This window comes from Echinops telfairi, unplaced genomic scaffold, assembly GCF_000313985.2.
Source record: "Echinops telfairi isolate 266 unplaced genomic scaffold, ASM31398v2 ScPeMD7_7409;HRSCAF=8447, whole genome shotgun sequence".
Lineage (NCBI taxonomy): Eukaryota > Metazoa > Chordata > Mammalia > Afrosoricida > Tenrecidae > Echinops > Echinops telfairi.
In genome coordinates, this window is record NW_022111309.1 from 10,183,531 (window position 1) to 10,196,264 (window position 12,734).

At 44.8% G+C, this 12,734-nt stretch overlaps 1 protein-coding gene across 2 annotated transcripts in view; it reads right to left on the reverse strand.

The window, feature by feature from the left end:
- Nucleotides 1-12,734, reverse strand: part of ST8SIA2 (ST8 alpha-N-acetyl-neuraminide alpha-2,8-sialyltransferase 2) — an 88,420-nt gene that overhangs the window by 33,844 nt on the left and 41,842 nt on the right. The window lies entirely within an intron of this gene.

Sequence of the window (12,734 nt, forward strand, 5' to 3'; positions counted from 1 at the left end):
TTCTACTCTTGTCAAGAGGCACAGTCTCAAAAACCCAAGGGGTCACTAGGAGTCATCCTTGACTTGATGGCAGTGAGTTTGGTTTTGGTTTATGTAGCCTTTCAGTTGAAGTGTTGGTGCACTCCAAAGAAGCTATTACATTCTGGGGAAGTTGAGCTTTTGAAGGAATGCTGCCATTTAATAGAACCCTTTGGGGAATGTTAATCCTCAGCCTTGCATTGGTTTTAAGTCTAAATTTTTCTCTCAGCTTGGCTTATACTTCCCATAAAAGTATTTCTAATAGTCTTTCTGTGTGTGCACATGTGTGCGCTTGCACATGTGTATGTGTGTGTGTGTGTGTGTGTGTATTCTGGTGAGTCAAGAAGTATTGTTACAAAATGGGTGCATAAGCAAACGTGATGAAGAAAGCTGATGGTGCCTAGCTATTAAAAGATATAGCTTCTGGGGTCTTGGAAGCTTGAAGGTAAACAAGCAGCCATCTAGCAGGGTAGCAAGAAAGCCACATGGAGGAAGCACACCAGCCTGGGTGATCATGAGGTGATGATGTGTTGATAGGAATAGGTATCAGAAATTCAAAAATAAACAATCAAATAGACTTGAAGGTGTGTGAACAACGTGCAGAACCAAGACCCACCTCTAACATAATTGGAGAGTCCCTCACAGAAGGGCCACATGGAAGGGATGATACAACCAGGGTGTGGTATAGCACTGATGAAAAACATAACTCTCCTCTAGTTCTTTAATATTTCCTCCCCTTACTATTATGGTCTTAATTTTACCTCATTAATCTTGTTAGACCTGCATATGTTCATTTGTATAATTAAGATCATTCAATACATGAAAGCCAAGATAGATAACCCTTTATAAACAGTAATGGGAGTAATGATTCCCTGGGGGAAAGGAAGGGGGGGGAGAAGGGAAAGGAGGGGCTGATAGCAATGATGACTATAAAATTCCACTCAAGTGTAAGGGAACGGATATATTGGATGGTGTAAGATATGGCAAAACAAAATAAAATTAAAACAATAATATTTAATATAATTATAAGGGTTCCTGGGGGTGTTGAGGGGGAGGGAGGGGATAAAGGGAGCTGATATCAAAGAGTTCAAGAAGAAAGAAAAGGTTTTGAAACTGATGGTGGCAGCAATTGTACAATTATACGTGATCTAATTTTAGTATGGATTATTATAATGTCTGTAATAGCTCCCAAGAAAATGAGTAATAAAAAAAATATTGTTACAAAAGCACAGAAACTTTGAGAAAAAAAATATTAAAATGTAAAGCTATTATTTCTTGACATGGCCTCTATCTATATCTATGCACTTCTAAAGGTGGTATTTCCATCTTTCCAGTGGTGCTAGAGGTTAAGTGTTGGACTGCTAACCTTAAGGTCAGAGGTTCAAATCTACCAACCATTCCTCAGGAGAAAGATGAGGCTATCTGTTCCCATAAGTATTTGCAGCCTCAGAAGGCATCTGGAGGGTCAGATGGAGGAGTAGGAACAGACTTAGTGGCACTGGGGTTTAGGGTTTAACTCTCTCAGAACAATTATGTGCTCTTTGATTGACATCATATCAAAATGGCTGTTTGGGCACTCTCTCAAGGAATGGGAAGAAATTTCTTGTTGAAACTTTACTGGCCTTTTTATTACCAATGCAGGTTTCCATTTGATTCCAACTTCTTCCTAAAAAGCCCAGGTGATTGTCCTGTGTCCTTGGAGAAAATCTATCAAGATACATCCTTTGGCTTCCCCCAAAACCATCACCATGTGGACCCTTCTACCTTAAATTAACTGCCCAGCAGATTCCCTAAGAAACCACGGCTCCGATTGGATCTTAATGCGACTGATACAACTATATTGCTGAGAAAGCTTGCCTGTGGCTATTGACTGAGGACATGCTTAAGCATGTTTTGCTTACAGTAAATTTATGCATGCATAAATTGGAACCCTAGTAGCAATACTTTTTTTACTTACCCTCAGATACACAGGGGGCTTCAAAAAATCCACAGAAAGAAAGCAAAGATCATTTAAATCAAAGTTTCCATGAACATTTTGAAGCTCCTAACATACATAACATTCACAGACATGAGTTTTTTCCCGAGAGATTGAAATACACTTTCAACATAATGGTCACCCGCTTCACAGTCAGACGATTGAACAACCCAAGGAGTGTCTTGACTTGTCCAGTGTCTCATCAAAGATGGCTCAAATTGCATCACAAGTCTTTTAATCCACAGCATGTCCTTAGTCCTTTCTATTTGAATGTAATGTATATATCGCTTTTCTTTTTCTTCCTTCTTCATTCTCCCCTTGGGATGCCAAAGCTATCATCCTTTCAGCTTGGGAATGCCCACTCAGTTCTGGTGCTTACCACGTTAGGACCTAAGTAAGGTACTTGCCAGGAATGCTGCTGACCACAGGTGTCACTGACTTGTCATATCCACCCCCTCATTCCCATCCCAGCCCACAAAATCAGTCCTCTTTTCTGGGAAGGGAAGACTTGCTGGTTAAGTATTTTAAAAATGCAGTCATAATGCAAGATGACTGTACATGTAATGGAACAAAAGTGATCATCCAGAGAAGCTGCATATAAAAATTGGCACGCACTCTCAAAAACTCTTGTCAATGGAAAATTCAGTAATTGGTTGAAAGGATTTGCTGGACAATTTGGGTGAGTTGAGTGTGAAATCGGTTGAGAATTCACCTACTCTGGATAGCAAAGTGGATTTCAAATGAATTTTACCAGTGTCAGCCAGATTTTCCTATTTCTGTCACCAGTTTGCCATAATTGCTTATCACTCACCCTATTAAATACTTAAGGTTTTTAATTGACTCATTTTTAGAAATTTACCCCCATCTTGAGTAATGCCATCCATGAAAATCCAGGTTTGATGTCTTGGTGATATTCTTATTTTAAAAACCCACAAAGCATTAACAGAAAAAACATGTTCCCTGATGAAATTGCTAAAGCCACTAGGAGGGCCAGAAATCCTTGCCCCACCCTCTGGAGAAGACGGAATTAAAGAGTTAAATATTTAAAGAAGGGAAACCATAAGACATTGATAAGAGGATGGAAGAGAACATTTATCAAATACTTGGTGATGGGTGGAGTATACTTGAAGAACTGTTTAAATTCAGACATCTTAGAAGAAATCACAAGGGAAAAGGTAGAAAGATTTGAGATGATAAAAATTCAAAGCTCTGTTAAGACTAAAAGCAAACCTCAACACACCCCAGGTCATTGTCTTCGGTAAAATCAAAGCGAGCTGGGGTGAGGACAGCTAGGGATGCAGGTGAGTTTATCTAGACTCTTAGAGAGGACAAATGCTCTTAGTCAATTGGCTCCTTCTTTGTCTTTTCCTGCCTCCAATCCTGCCGGCTTGGAGAAGTACGTGTACTTTTTCATGCTAGCTCTTCCTCTAATTCAGGGTTTCTCATCCTGAGTACTAGTACCATTTTGGTCTGGACAATTCTTTGTTGTACAAAGTCCTGTGCTTTGTAGGGTGTTTAAGCGCATTCCTGGCCTCTACCACTAGCTGCCGATACCACTCCCTTGTTAACTGCTGTGGTAGTTACATAATCTGGTGTCAATTTGAGAGGATTATGAGTGAAGGGGTGGAGTCTGGCCTGTCAATCAAGATATAACCAACCAATGAGGCCTCTGTGTGGGCATGGCCTTTTTCTGAGAATTCTGGGAACTCCTGTTTTTTCTCCGTGGAAGCCGGAGACCCTTCTCTCCCTGCTCACTCCCTAGGAGACACCTTACTGACTAGATACATGGACCCACATTAGTGCTCTGAGCTGGAGAAGCCATGTGGAAACCCCTGCCAGTGCTGATATGCTTACAATGCCACGGGATCCACAAGACTTCCCACTCAGTGGCCTGTGATCATTCTGCATTTGGCATCATTGCATGTGTTTCATGAGTCTGAAGAGGACTTCATAGATTGGTATTGGACATATGGGCTAATATCGGACTTAGGGACTTGATCTGGACTGGGCTGGGCTGTTTTCCTCAATATTCAATTGCTCATGTATATAAAGCTCTTTATTATATACATGTGAGTGTCTATGAATTTGTTTCTCTGGTCTACCTAGAATAACACAACTGCCTTCATGTAGAGTCAGACTCAGGGCAGATTCTGACAGAACTACGCCTTAGGCTTTTCAAAGTCTTGACCCACGACTTATTTCTGAGGCATCTCTGAGTAGATTTGAATAGCCAACCTTCTTAATAGCAGCGGAGAACTAAATTGTTTCACCTCGGTCTCATGACACTCCTTTCTCCTTCCCAAGTTATGACAAACAACACCATCTCCAGACATCATCGCCTGCAATGCCTCCTGGAGTTTCTTTTCTACCTTGCGTCCCTTCTAAGAGGACTCTCCAGCCCCAGCCGGCCCACCTCCCTTACCTTTCCAGGCTAAGCCCCCACCCCAGGGCCTAAAACTCTCATTAAAGGCATCCAGATGGTCAAATCTTAGCTCTTCTCCCTTTTCTCCGAGATAGCATGGGTCACCTTCTTGCACTTAATGATCTCATGGAACCCCCTGGGGGGAGGCTTGTGGGAACTCTTGTCACATGTATTTATGTCACATGTAATTCCTCCTCTTCATAGTTGAAGAACCCAAGGCTGGGAACTGTGAGTGTCAGCTCCCTTAGCGGCTCACCACACTAGAATGTCGTCTCCTTGTTACCTTCCTCACCTTTCCCGCACCTCGCCCGAGAGATTCAGTGGTTCCGACCAAACCTCACTAATGCATCCTTGTCTTTTAAATGGGGGCAAAGGCTAGGGCTTTCGACTCCCGTAAAGAGTTACCATCTTAGAAACCCACAGGGGCAGTTCTACCCTGTCCTATAGGATCACCGCGAGTCACAATGGCATTGAATTTGGAGTCTTCTAAAAATTCTTCCCTGCAATCTGCACTGTGTGTTTCCACATATTAGTTATACCCCTATGAGACCGAGTTTCATCTCCCAGTTAGCCATCGGAGGGAACCCAAAGCCATAAAAAAAGGCTCATCACATCACCGATGTTCTGCCGCTGAAGAAAGCACATGCATTGGTGGCAAGAGACTTCTTTTCTAATTAGAGTTTGCCTCACACGTTGTTAAAGTAACCGTACTTTCTCTGTGCCCGGGGGATGCTGGTCCCTGCTTAGATGAGTGACAGAAACACTGATGTGGTGAGAAAAATGTGCAAAGAATCCTTCACAAAGTGCAGAAATCATAGCAACATAGATGCAAAGATGATCCAAATGAGAAAATACTCGAAGAGCAAATAGCGAGGTATGTGATCACTAAAAACAACGGTCCCCTTGACCCCCTACAGTTTCCTCCACCACAGGAATGATGGTGCTGGCACTGTAAAGGTCTAATTGTGAACTTCTCTCTCCTCCCCAACATCGATACGCTAGCCCCTCTAAGTATAGGGCACACAGGAAACGAAAGCAAATAGAAGCGGTTATGTTTAAAAAAAAAAGGATCATCCTCAAGTCTGCTTCAGTAAACTACGAGACAAAACAAAATGTGGCTCTTGAGGTGATTCCAATTTACAGTGACCTTATAGGACAGAGTAGAGCTGCCTGGCCACGGCTTCTGAGGTTGTAATGTCTGAGGTTGCAATGTCTACGGATAAAGGCTACTTACTACACCTTTCTCTTGCAGAGCCCCTAGACCTTTGTGTTTTCAGCCAAGCACTTTAACCAGGGATGTTTTAGTGAGAAGTAAAATGTGAAACCTGCATTTCAATTGAGCCTCATCTTCCACACCCAGTTGCTTCTAGGCAAGGTAACTTTCAGCACATTCAGTCTCACAGCTCTGTTAGAAACCCCCAGGCCAGCAGTTGCTCACTGGAGAGTCGGCTCAGTAAATGAACTTTCCAGAACTGACAGCTCTAATTAAAAGTCTGGACCCAACTTACACACTTGATCAGTCTTGAGAATAGAAGATTAAACGAAAGCACAATTTGTGAGTCACTTTTGTTTGGGAGAGGGGGCTACTGAGTGGGTGGGAGTGCATTTTTTAAATGTACACATACAAGCCACAGGTTCCTGCCTGCGGACCCAGGAGTACACTGTAAGTGTACAACCGGAGGAGATGCATATTCGTACCATCCCAAAGAAAGGTGAGCCAACAGAATGCTAACGAGCAGAGATGTCACTCTCCGGGCTCCACACCCTAGTGTTTTTGATCACCTCATCTGCATATGGAGGATAAGTAATGAATAAGGAAGACCAGCAAAGACATGCTAACTTTGAATTAAGGTGTTGGTGAAGAATATTAAACATACGACAGATTGCTAGAAAAACAAACAAATCTTGGAAGCTTGACAGCCAGAATGCTCTTCAGGAGGGAAGATGATAGGTTTCCTCTCACATACTTTGGCCATGTTATCAGCAAGGACAAGTCCCGGGAGGACACCATGCTTGGAAAAGTCAAGGATCGGTGAAAGAGAGGCAGATCCTCAAGGAGATGGATTGACACCGTGGCTGCAGTCGTGGCAACAGTTGTGAGCCTGGGGCAGGACTGGGCAGTGTTTCAAATCTTTTGTACTTAAAGTCCCGATGAGTGACAATAGACTAGAACAACAATAGAGCCCATGAGATGGCAACTGATCACAGTGATTTCCAGACAGGGTCATATTTATAAGTAGACAAGTTCGAGTTTCAACACATACTTTGAGGGGAAACAATTCAATCCATAACCTCATCTTCCCTCTCTGTGACTATTACCACTCTCATTGTCCTCTTTTATAAGATACTGGCTATATAGGATTAATATAAAATGCAGACGCATCCATGCCCAGGAACTCCAAAGACTGCCAGAGACTAGAAGCTGACAAAAGGAAGGACTTCCCTAGAGCTATGCCCAGGGTGGACTTCCAGCCTTCTTGACTAGGAGATCCTAAATGTCGATTGTTTAAAGCCAACCACTCTAGGGTAATCTGTCATGGCAGCCCTCGGAAGCCAAGACAAGGGCCAATGGAGTGGTGCCCCCATCTCCTCGTCCATCTGAGAGGAGGAGATGGTCAGAATCCCAGCCTCGACAACCACAATGACCCCATGATTGAGAGGAAAGGTTTGTGATTCACGGACAGTGCCACAGAGGCTTTCTACATGGTTCCTGCCGATCAAGCCGGATCTTAGATGTCATGTTGAGGAGCCAGTGAGAAAGAAGCTCGCCGAGTCGGTAAAGGAGATGTCCCTAAAACGCAGTGTCAGAAGTCTCGAGAGCATGTGATTGGAGGAGGAGGTATTCAAACCCTGGCTGACCCTGGCCTAGACAGCTCAGGGCCCATGTCAACAACTCACTTGGCTCGGAGCTTTCTAATTTGTAGTCACATGTTATGGATTGAATGCCCAGTCTCCCAGGTTAAAAAGCAAAAACAGGAGATGTTTCAGTTTTAACCTCTGTATCTATTTCTGTGACTTTGTTTGGGCAAAGCGTGGGGATAGTGAGAGGTTGGAGACAGAGACGTGGAACAGAGATAGAATTTAGCCAGGAATGTGAAGTTGAGAAAGATTTTATTGAGGCAGGGAAAGAACTCCTGGGAGGGAAGGGAGGGCAGGGAAAGGGACAGGGGCATCTTGAGCCCCAGGGCAGTTTCGAGAACCAATGAGTTAGGTCAGGGAAGTCGCGCTGGCAGTGAGGCAGTGGGACATATAGGGCTTGAGCCAAGGACGTGTGTACTGACAAGGGGAAGGAGGGCCTTCTGGTGCTGCAGCTGCAGGGTCTGAGTCAGGAGTGGTCTGTGAGTAGATCATCCCGGAACGCTGAGGGAAGGGGCTGTACAGACCCGGCCTGGAGAGGGAAGCTCCTTGGAACGCTGGAGGCAGGAGGAAGGGGCCGCACAGTCCAGCTCTGGCCTTGAGAGGCAGGAGGAAGGGGGCACACAGTTCAGCTCTGGCCTTGAGAGGCAGGAGGAAGGGGGCACACAGTTCAGCAGGCTATCTTTCGGGAGAGCTGTGGGGAGCTACTGCATGGTCCGGACCCCACCCAAACAGATAATGTATTGGAAGATGCTCTCAGGTAAATGAACAAGGGTAGGGCGGATATTAATCCTATATAACCAGTGTCTCATAAGAGAGGACAATGAGAGTGGTAATAGTCACAGAGAGGTTATGGATAGAATTGCTTCCGTTCAAAGTATGTGTTGAAACTCTAACTTGTCTACTTACAAATATGACCCTGTCTGGAAATCACTATGATCAGTTGCCATCTCATTGACTCTAATTCATAGTAACCTTATGTGCACATAGAACTGAAAAAAACGGTGCCTGTTTGTGTGCCATTTTCATAACTGTTGGTCTGGAAAGAAGAGTGTTTTCTTGTGTTAATGAGAATATACTGAGTAGAGTGGATTCTACCCCTCATTCCTTCTGAGTTACTAAAAAGCGTGGAATCGGCATAGAGACATACATGGAGGAGGTATAATATGAATCCAGATATATGCAGCAGATGCAGCCAGGCCCAGGAACTCCAAAGATTGCCAGAGACTAGAGCTGAAATAAGGAAGGACTTCCCTAGAGCTATGCCCTGAGTGACTTCCAGCCTTCTTAACTAGGTGGTCCTAAATGTCGATTGTTTAAAGCCATCCACTTTATGGTCATCTGTTATGGCAGCCCTCGGAAGCCAAGACAAGGGCCAATGGAGTGGTGCCCCCATCTCCTCGTCCATCTGAGAGGAGAACATGGTCAGAATCCCAGCCTTGTCGGTTCAGAGCAGACTTCCAGCAGCACAGTGAAAGTATCTTCCGTCGCTCTGGTACCCTGGAAAACATGGTGCCCCATCCTTTGGACTGGGCCTGTTTGAACTTCTGGAGAAACTCTGTCACACGGTCGACCTGATTCCCTCTGAACAGGAGCCAGGTGCACGATTCCTCATCTCTGGCCTTGACCATTTGCTTTGTGAAACCATCCTCTACCACCTGGTCATTCCTTCCCCCAGTCGGAGAAAGCTCTTGCTGCTTCCCAGCCATCCGCGTCTAAGCCATTTTCAGTGGACAACATTACGTAGCACCTGCTCAAGGGCGTGGGACTGTCAACCAGCTGGTCAGGGGTAATTTAAAAGCTGAGGCAATCAGGAGATTAAAGTTCAATCCACAGTTCTCAAACTCAAAGAATTTAGAGCCTATTGTGTCTGTGCCTTTTATACCCTGATTAGCAGTATAGCCAGGATTTCCAACAGCATTCAACAGCTACTCTGAGCTTTCTTTATTCTCTAGAATATGGGTTGGCTAATTTCCTTTAAATGGCCAGAAAGTAAATACTTTGGGCTTTGTGGACTCAGAGGCATAAGAGAAGGTAACATGTGCATATTTATATACCAAAAGAGAAAATTTTTTTTGCATTTTTATTGACTAAATGAAAATATTTTAATAATAGGAATTGAGTTGGCTTTTTTTAAGCCAGTCTAATAAGAATTCCAAAATCACTCTTCCTCAATAACCTAGAAACTCAAACCATTAGAACTCAGAGGTGCAGTGGAATATTACTCAGCCATAAAAAGAAATGAAGTCTGGACACATGCGGCTACATAGATGAGTCTTGGAAATATTAAGCTGAGTGAGTCTACGTCAGTGAAGTATCTAGAGTAGGCAAAACCACAAACTCATTGTAATCAAGTCAATTTCCACTCCTGGTGACCCTATAGGACTGAGCAGAACTGCCCTTTTAGGTTTCTGAGACTACACATCTCTATCAGAGAAGGTGGGATATATAAAGAAGAACACAGCATCGGGATTGAGGAAGGCTTGCTCCGTGAAAGTGAGGAGGATGTGAAGCACTTGTTGGTGCAGACCAAGGATTGCAGTCTTCAGCATGGATTACAATTCAGTGTAAGGAAGACACAAATCCTCACAACCGGATCAATAGGTAGCATCATGATCCATGGAGAAAAGGTGGCAGTGGTCAAGGATTTTGCCTTGCTTGGATCCACAATCAATGCTCATGGAAGCTGCAGTCAAGGGATCGAATGACACACGGCCTTGGGTAAATCAAGACCTCTCTAGCATACTGAAGAGCAAGGATTTTACTTTGAGGACTACCTACAATGTGCCTGACCCAAGCCCAGGTGTTTTCAATCACCTCATAAGCATGTGAATGTTGGACATCGATTAAGGAAAAGTATGAAAGAATTAATGCATTTGAATTGTGGTGCCAAAGAAGAATATTGGAAGTATCATGGTTTGCTTAACAGACAAACTGATCTATATTGGAGGAAGTAAGGCCAGACTGCTCCTTCGAGGCAAGGATGGCAAGGCTTCATTTGAGATACTTTGGACATATTTTCAAAAGAGACCAGTCCTTGGAGAAGGACATCATGTTTGGTAAAGTGGAGGGGCAGCAGAAAAGAGGAAGGGCCTCCACAGGATGGATGGACACAGTGGCTGCCTGGATGGGCTCAGGCACAGGAATAATTGTGAGGACAGTGTAGGATGGTGTAGGGCTGTGCAGTGCTTTGCACTGTTATGCAAAGGGTTTGTTCTGGGTTGGCGCTACTCGATGGCACCTCACCACAACCTTAGGAGCAATCAGCCCCTAGAGAAGGATATCACACTTGATAAAAGTAGTGGGGCAGCGAAATCGAGGAAGACCTTTTGGCAAGATGGATTGGCACAGCGGCTGAATCAACGGGCTCAACAATAGGAACAATTGTGAGGATGATGCAGGCTGGGCACTGTTTTGTTCTGTTGTACAAAGCATTGCTCTGAGTCCTCACTGGCTCGACGGCACCTAACAAACAGCAATGACAACTCTTTGAGGGGGCATAAAGCTTCATCTCTAGTCCTTGGAGCCAATGATGGGTTTGAACTGCGGACCTTGGGCATAGCAGCCCAATTCATAATCCACTCTGCTAGCAACGGTCTTATAGAATAAACAAGTGCATGGAAACCAAAGTTCATTCGAGGCTACCAGAAGGAGGTGGGAGGGAAGGGAAAACATAAGGCGGGGTGGACACTGAGCTTTTGCCAAGTGTGACGGACAAATTAAGAAATGGATAATGATGAGGGCTGGACAACACGATCAAGATCTTTAATGTCAGCACTGCATGTCTTGTTACCAAGTGTTGCCGTTGAGCTTATTCTGACTCCCGGTGACCCCGTGTGTGCAGAGCAGGGGAAGAGCTGCCTGGAGACAAGGACGGCAAAGCGAAGAGCGTGGTTTTGCTGCAGAGAATAATCGTTTTTTCCAGGTGGTGACCTTTCAGAATGGAATCGCCAAGGCCTGCCTTCCCAGTACTTCTGAGCGGGGTTGAGCCACTGATTTTTCAGTTCAGGTGCTTCACCCTTTGGGTCACCAGGGACTCCTCTGTTATACAACATACTCGTACATGCAGATGGATGTCCAGGAAGGGGCTGCAAATGTTCATGGAAGAATTCCATGATCTCTCCATTCCAATTTTCCACAAACGTTTTGAAGCCTCGTGTGTATGTGTGTGCGTGCGTGTGCGCGCTCATGCACACATGCATGCTCATGTGTGTCCTATGGATAACAGAATGAAACTGCCCAGCCCTGCACCATCCTCACAATTGGGGTTGTGCTTCAGCTCCTTGTAGTCACCACTGTGTCCATCCATCTTTTTGAGGGTCGTCTTCTTTTTCACTGACATTCTAGCAAGCATGATGTGGCTCTCTGGATAACATGCCCCAAGTACATGAGATGCAGGCTTGCCAACCCTTGCTTCTGGGAAGCATTCTGGTTTTTCTTCATACTCCCTAGTTCTTCACTGAAGCCTCACATTAGCTCCATGCAGCAGGAGTGAGCACTGCCCCTTTCTACATGACAAGAAACCCAAGTGCAGAGAAGCTGAACATCTTGCCCAGGTCCCCGCAAGCACTAAGTAGAGAATCCAGGATTTGAACCTCGCTGGCAGGCTCAAGAGCCCAGTCTCCTAATTACTGGGCCAAGGAGCTGGCTCACGCCTGTTAGCATTTAAATATACCTTTGCTTTTCTCATCTCAAAACCAAACAATTTTGCTGAAATTTTGTATTTCTCCCAGTTGCCATCCGCTCCATAGTCAGACTCAGGGCAACTCCATGCATTTCAGAGAAGAACCGGGCCCGAGAGGGCTCTTTCTCAATGACTCATCTTTTGGAAGGAGATTGCTAGATCTTTTCCTGAAGTTCTTCTACATGGATTCAAACAGACAAACTTTCAGTTAGTAGCGCCGTGCTTAACAGGTTGTGCTGCCCAGGGACTCCTACCAGTCACTGTACCAGTGGTGTTTGAATTTTCTGTTTTCTTTTTTGGTTTCAGACATAGGACTTGCAGGCTCAGAAAGCTTAAGTGGTTTGCCTGGGGTCGTGCAGCATGTGCTCGGGCAGGGCAGAGATTAGATGAGCTCTGGATGTAGCCAATCCTATGGACTTACAGCCAGCCACCTCTGGCCCCTGCCCATTACTTTCTGCAAGTGAGGATTTAAAATACAATCAAGCGGGCACCAGAGAATTGAGGAGAAGGCAAGGGTTAGTTGATACCTAGTTCTGAGACAGTGGGTTAGCTAACGAGGCAAGTATTCCGGATCAGTTCTGCCTCCACGCCTCACCAGAAAGGACACGGTGTTACTCATCCAGGAAACAGGACCTGTGTGGGCGTGCTATCAGTTGGCGTCAACTCAATGACAGTGGGTTTATGGTTTTATAGAAAGATGCACTCACTCCTCCACTGCCCAGTTATTTAAGGCCTGTCATCAACAGGAGCTGCACCTTGCACTGTTAACCCCATGTTAA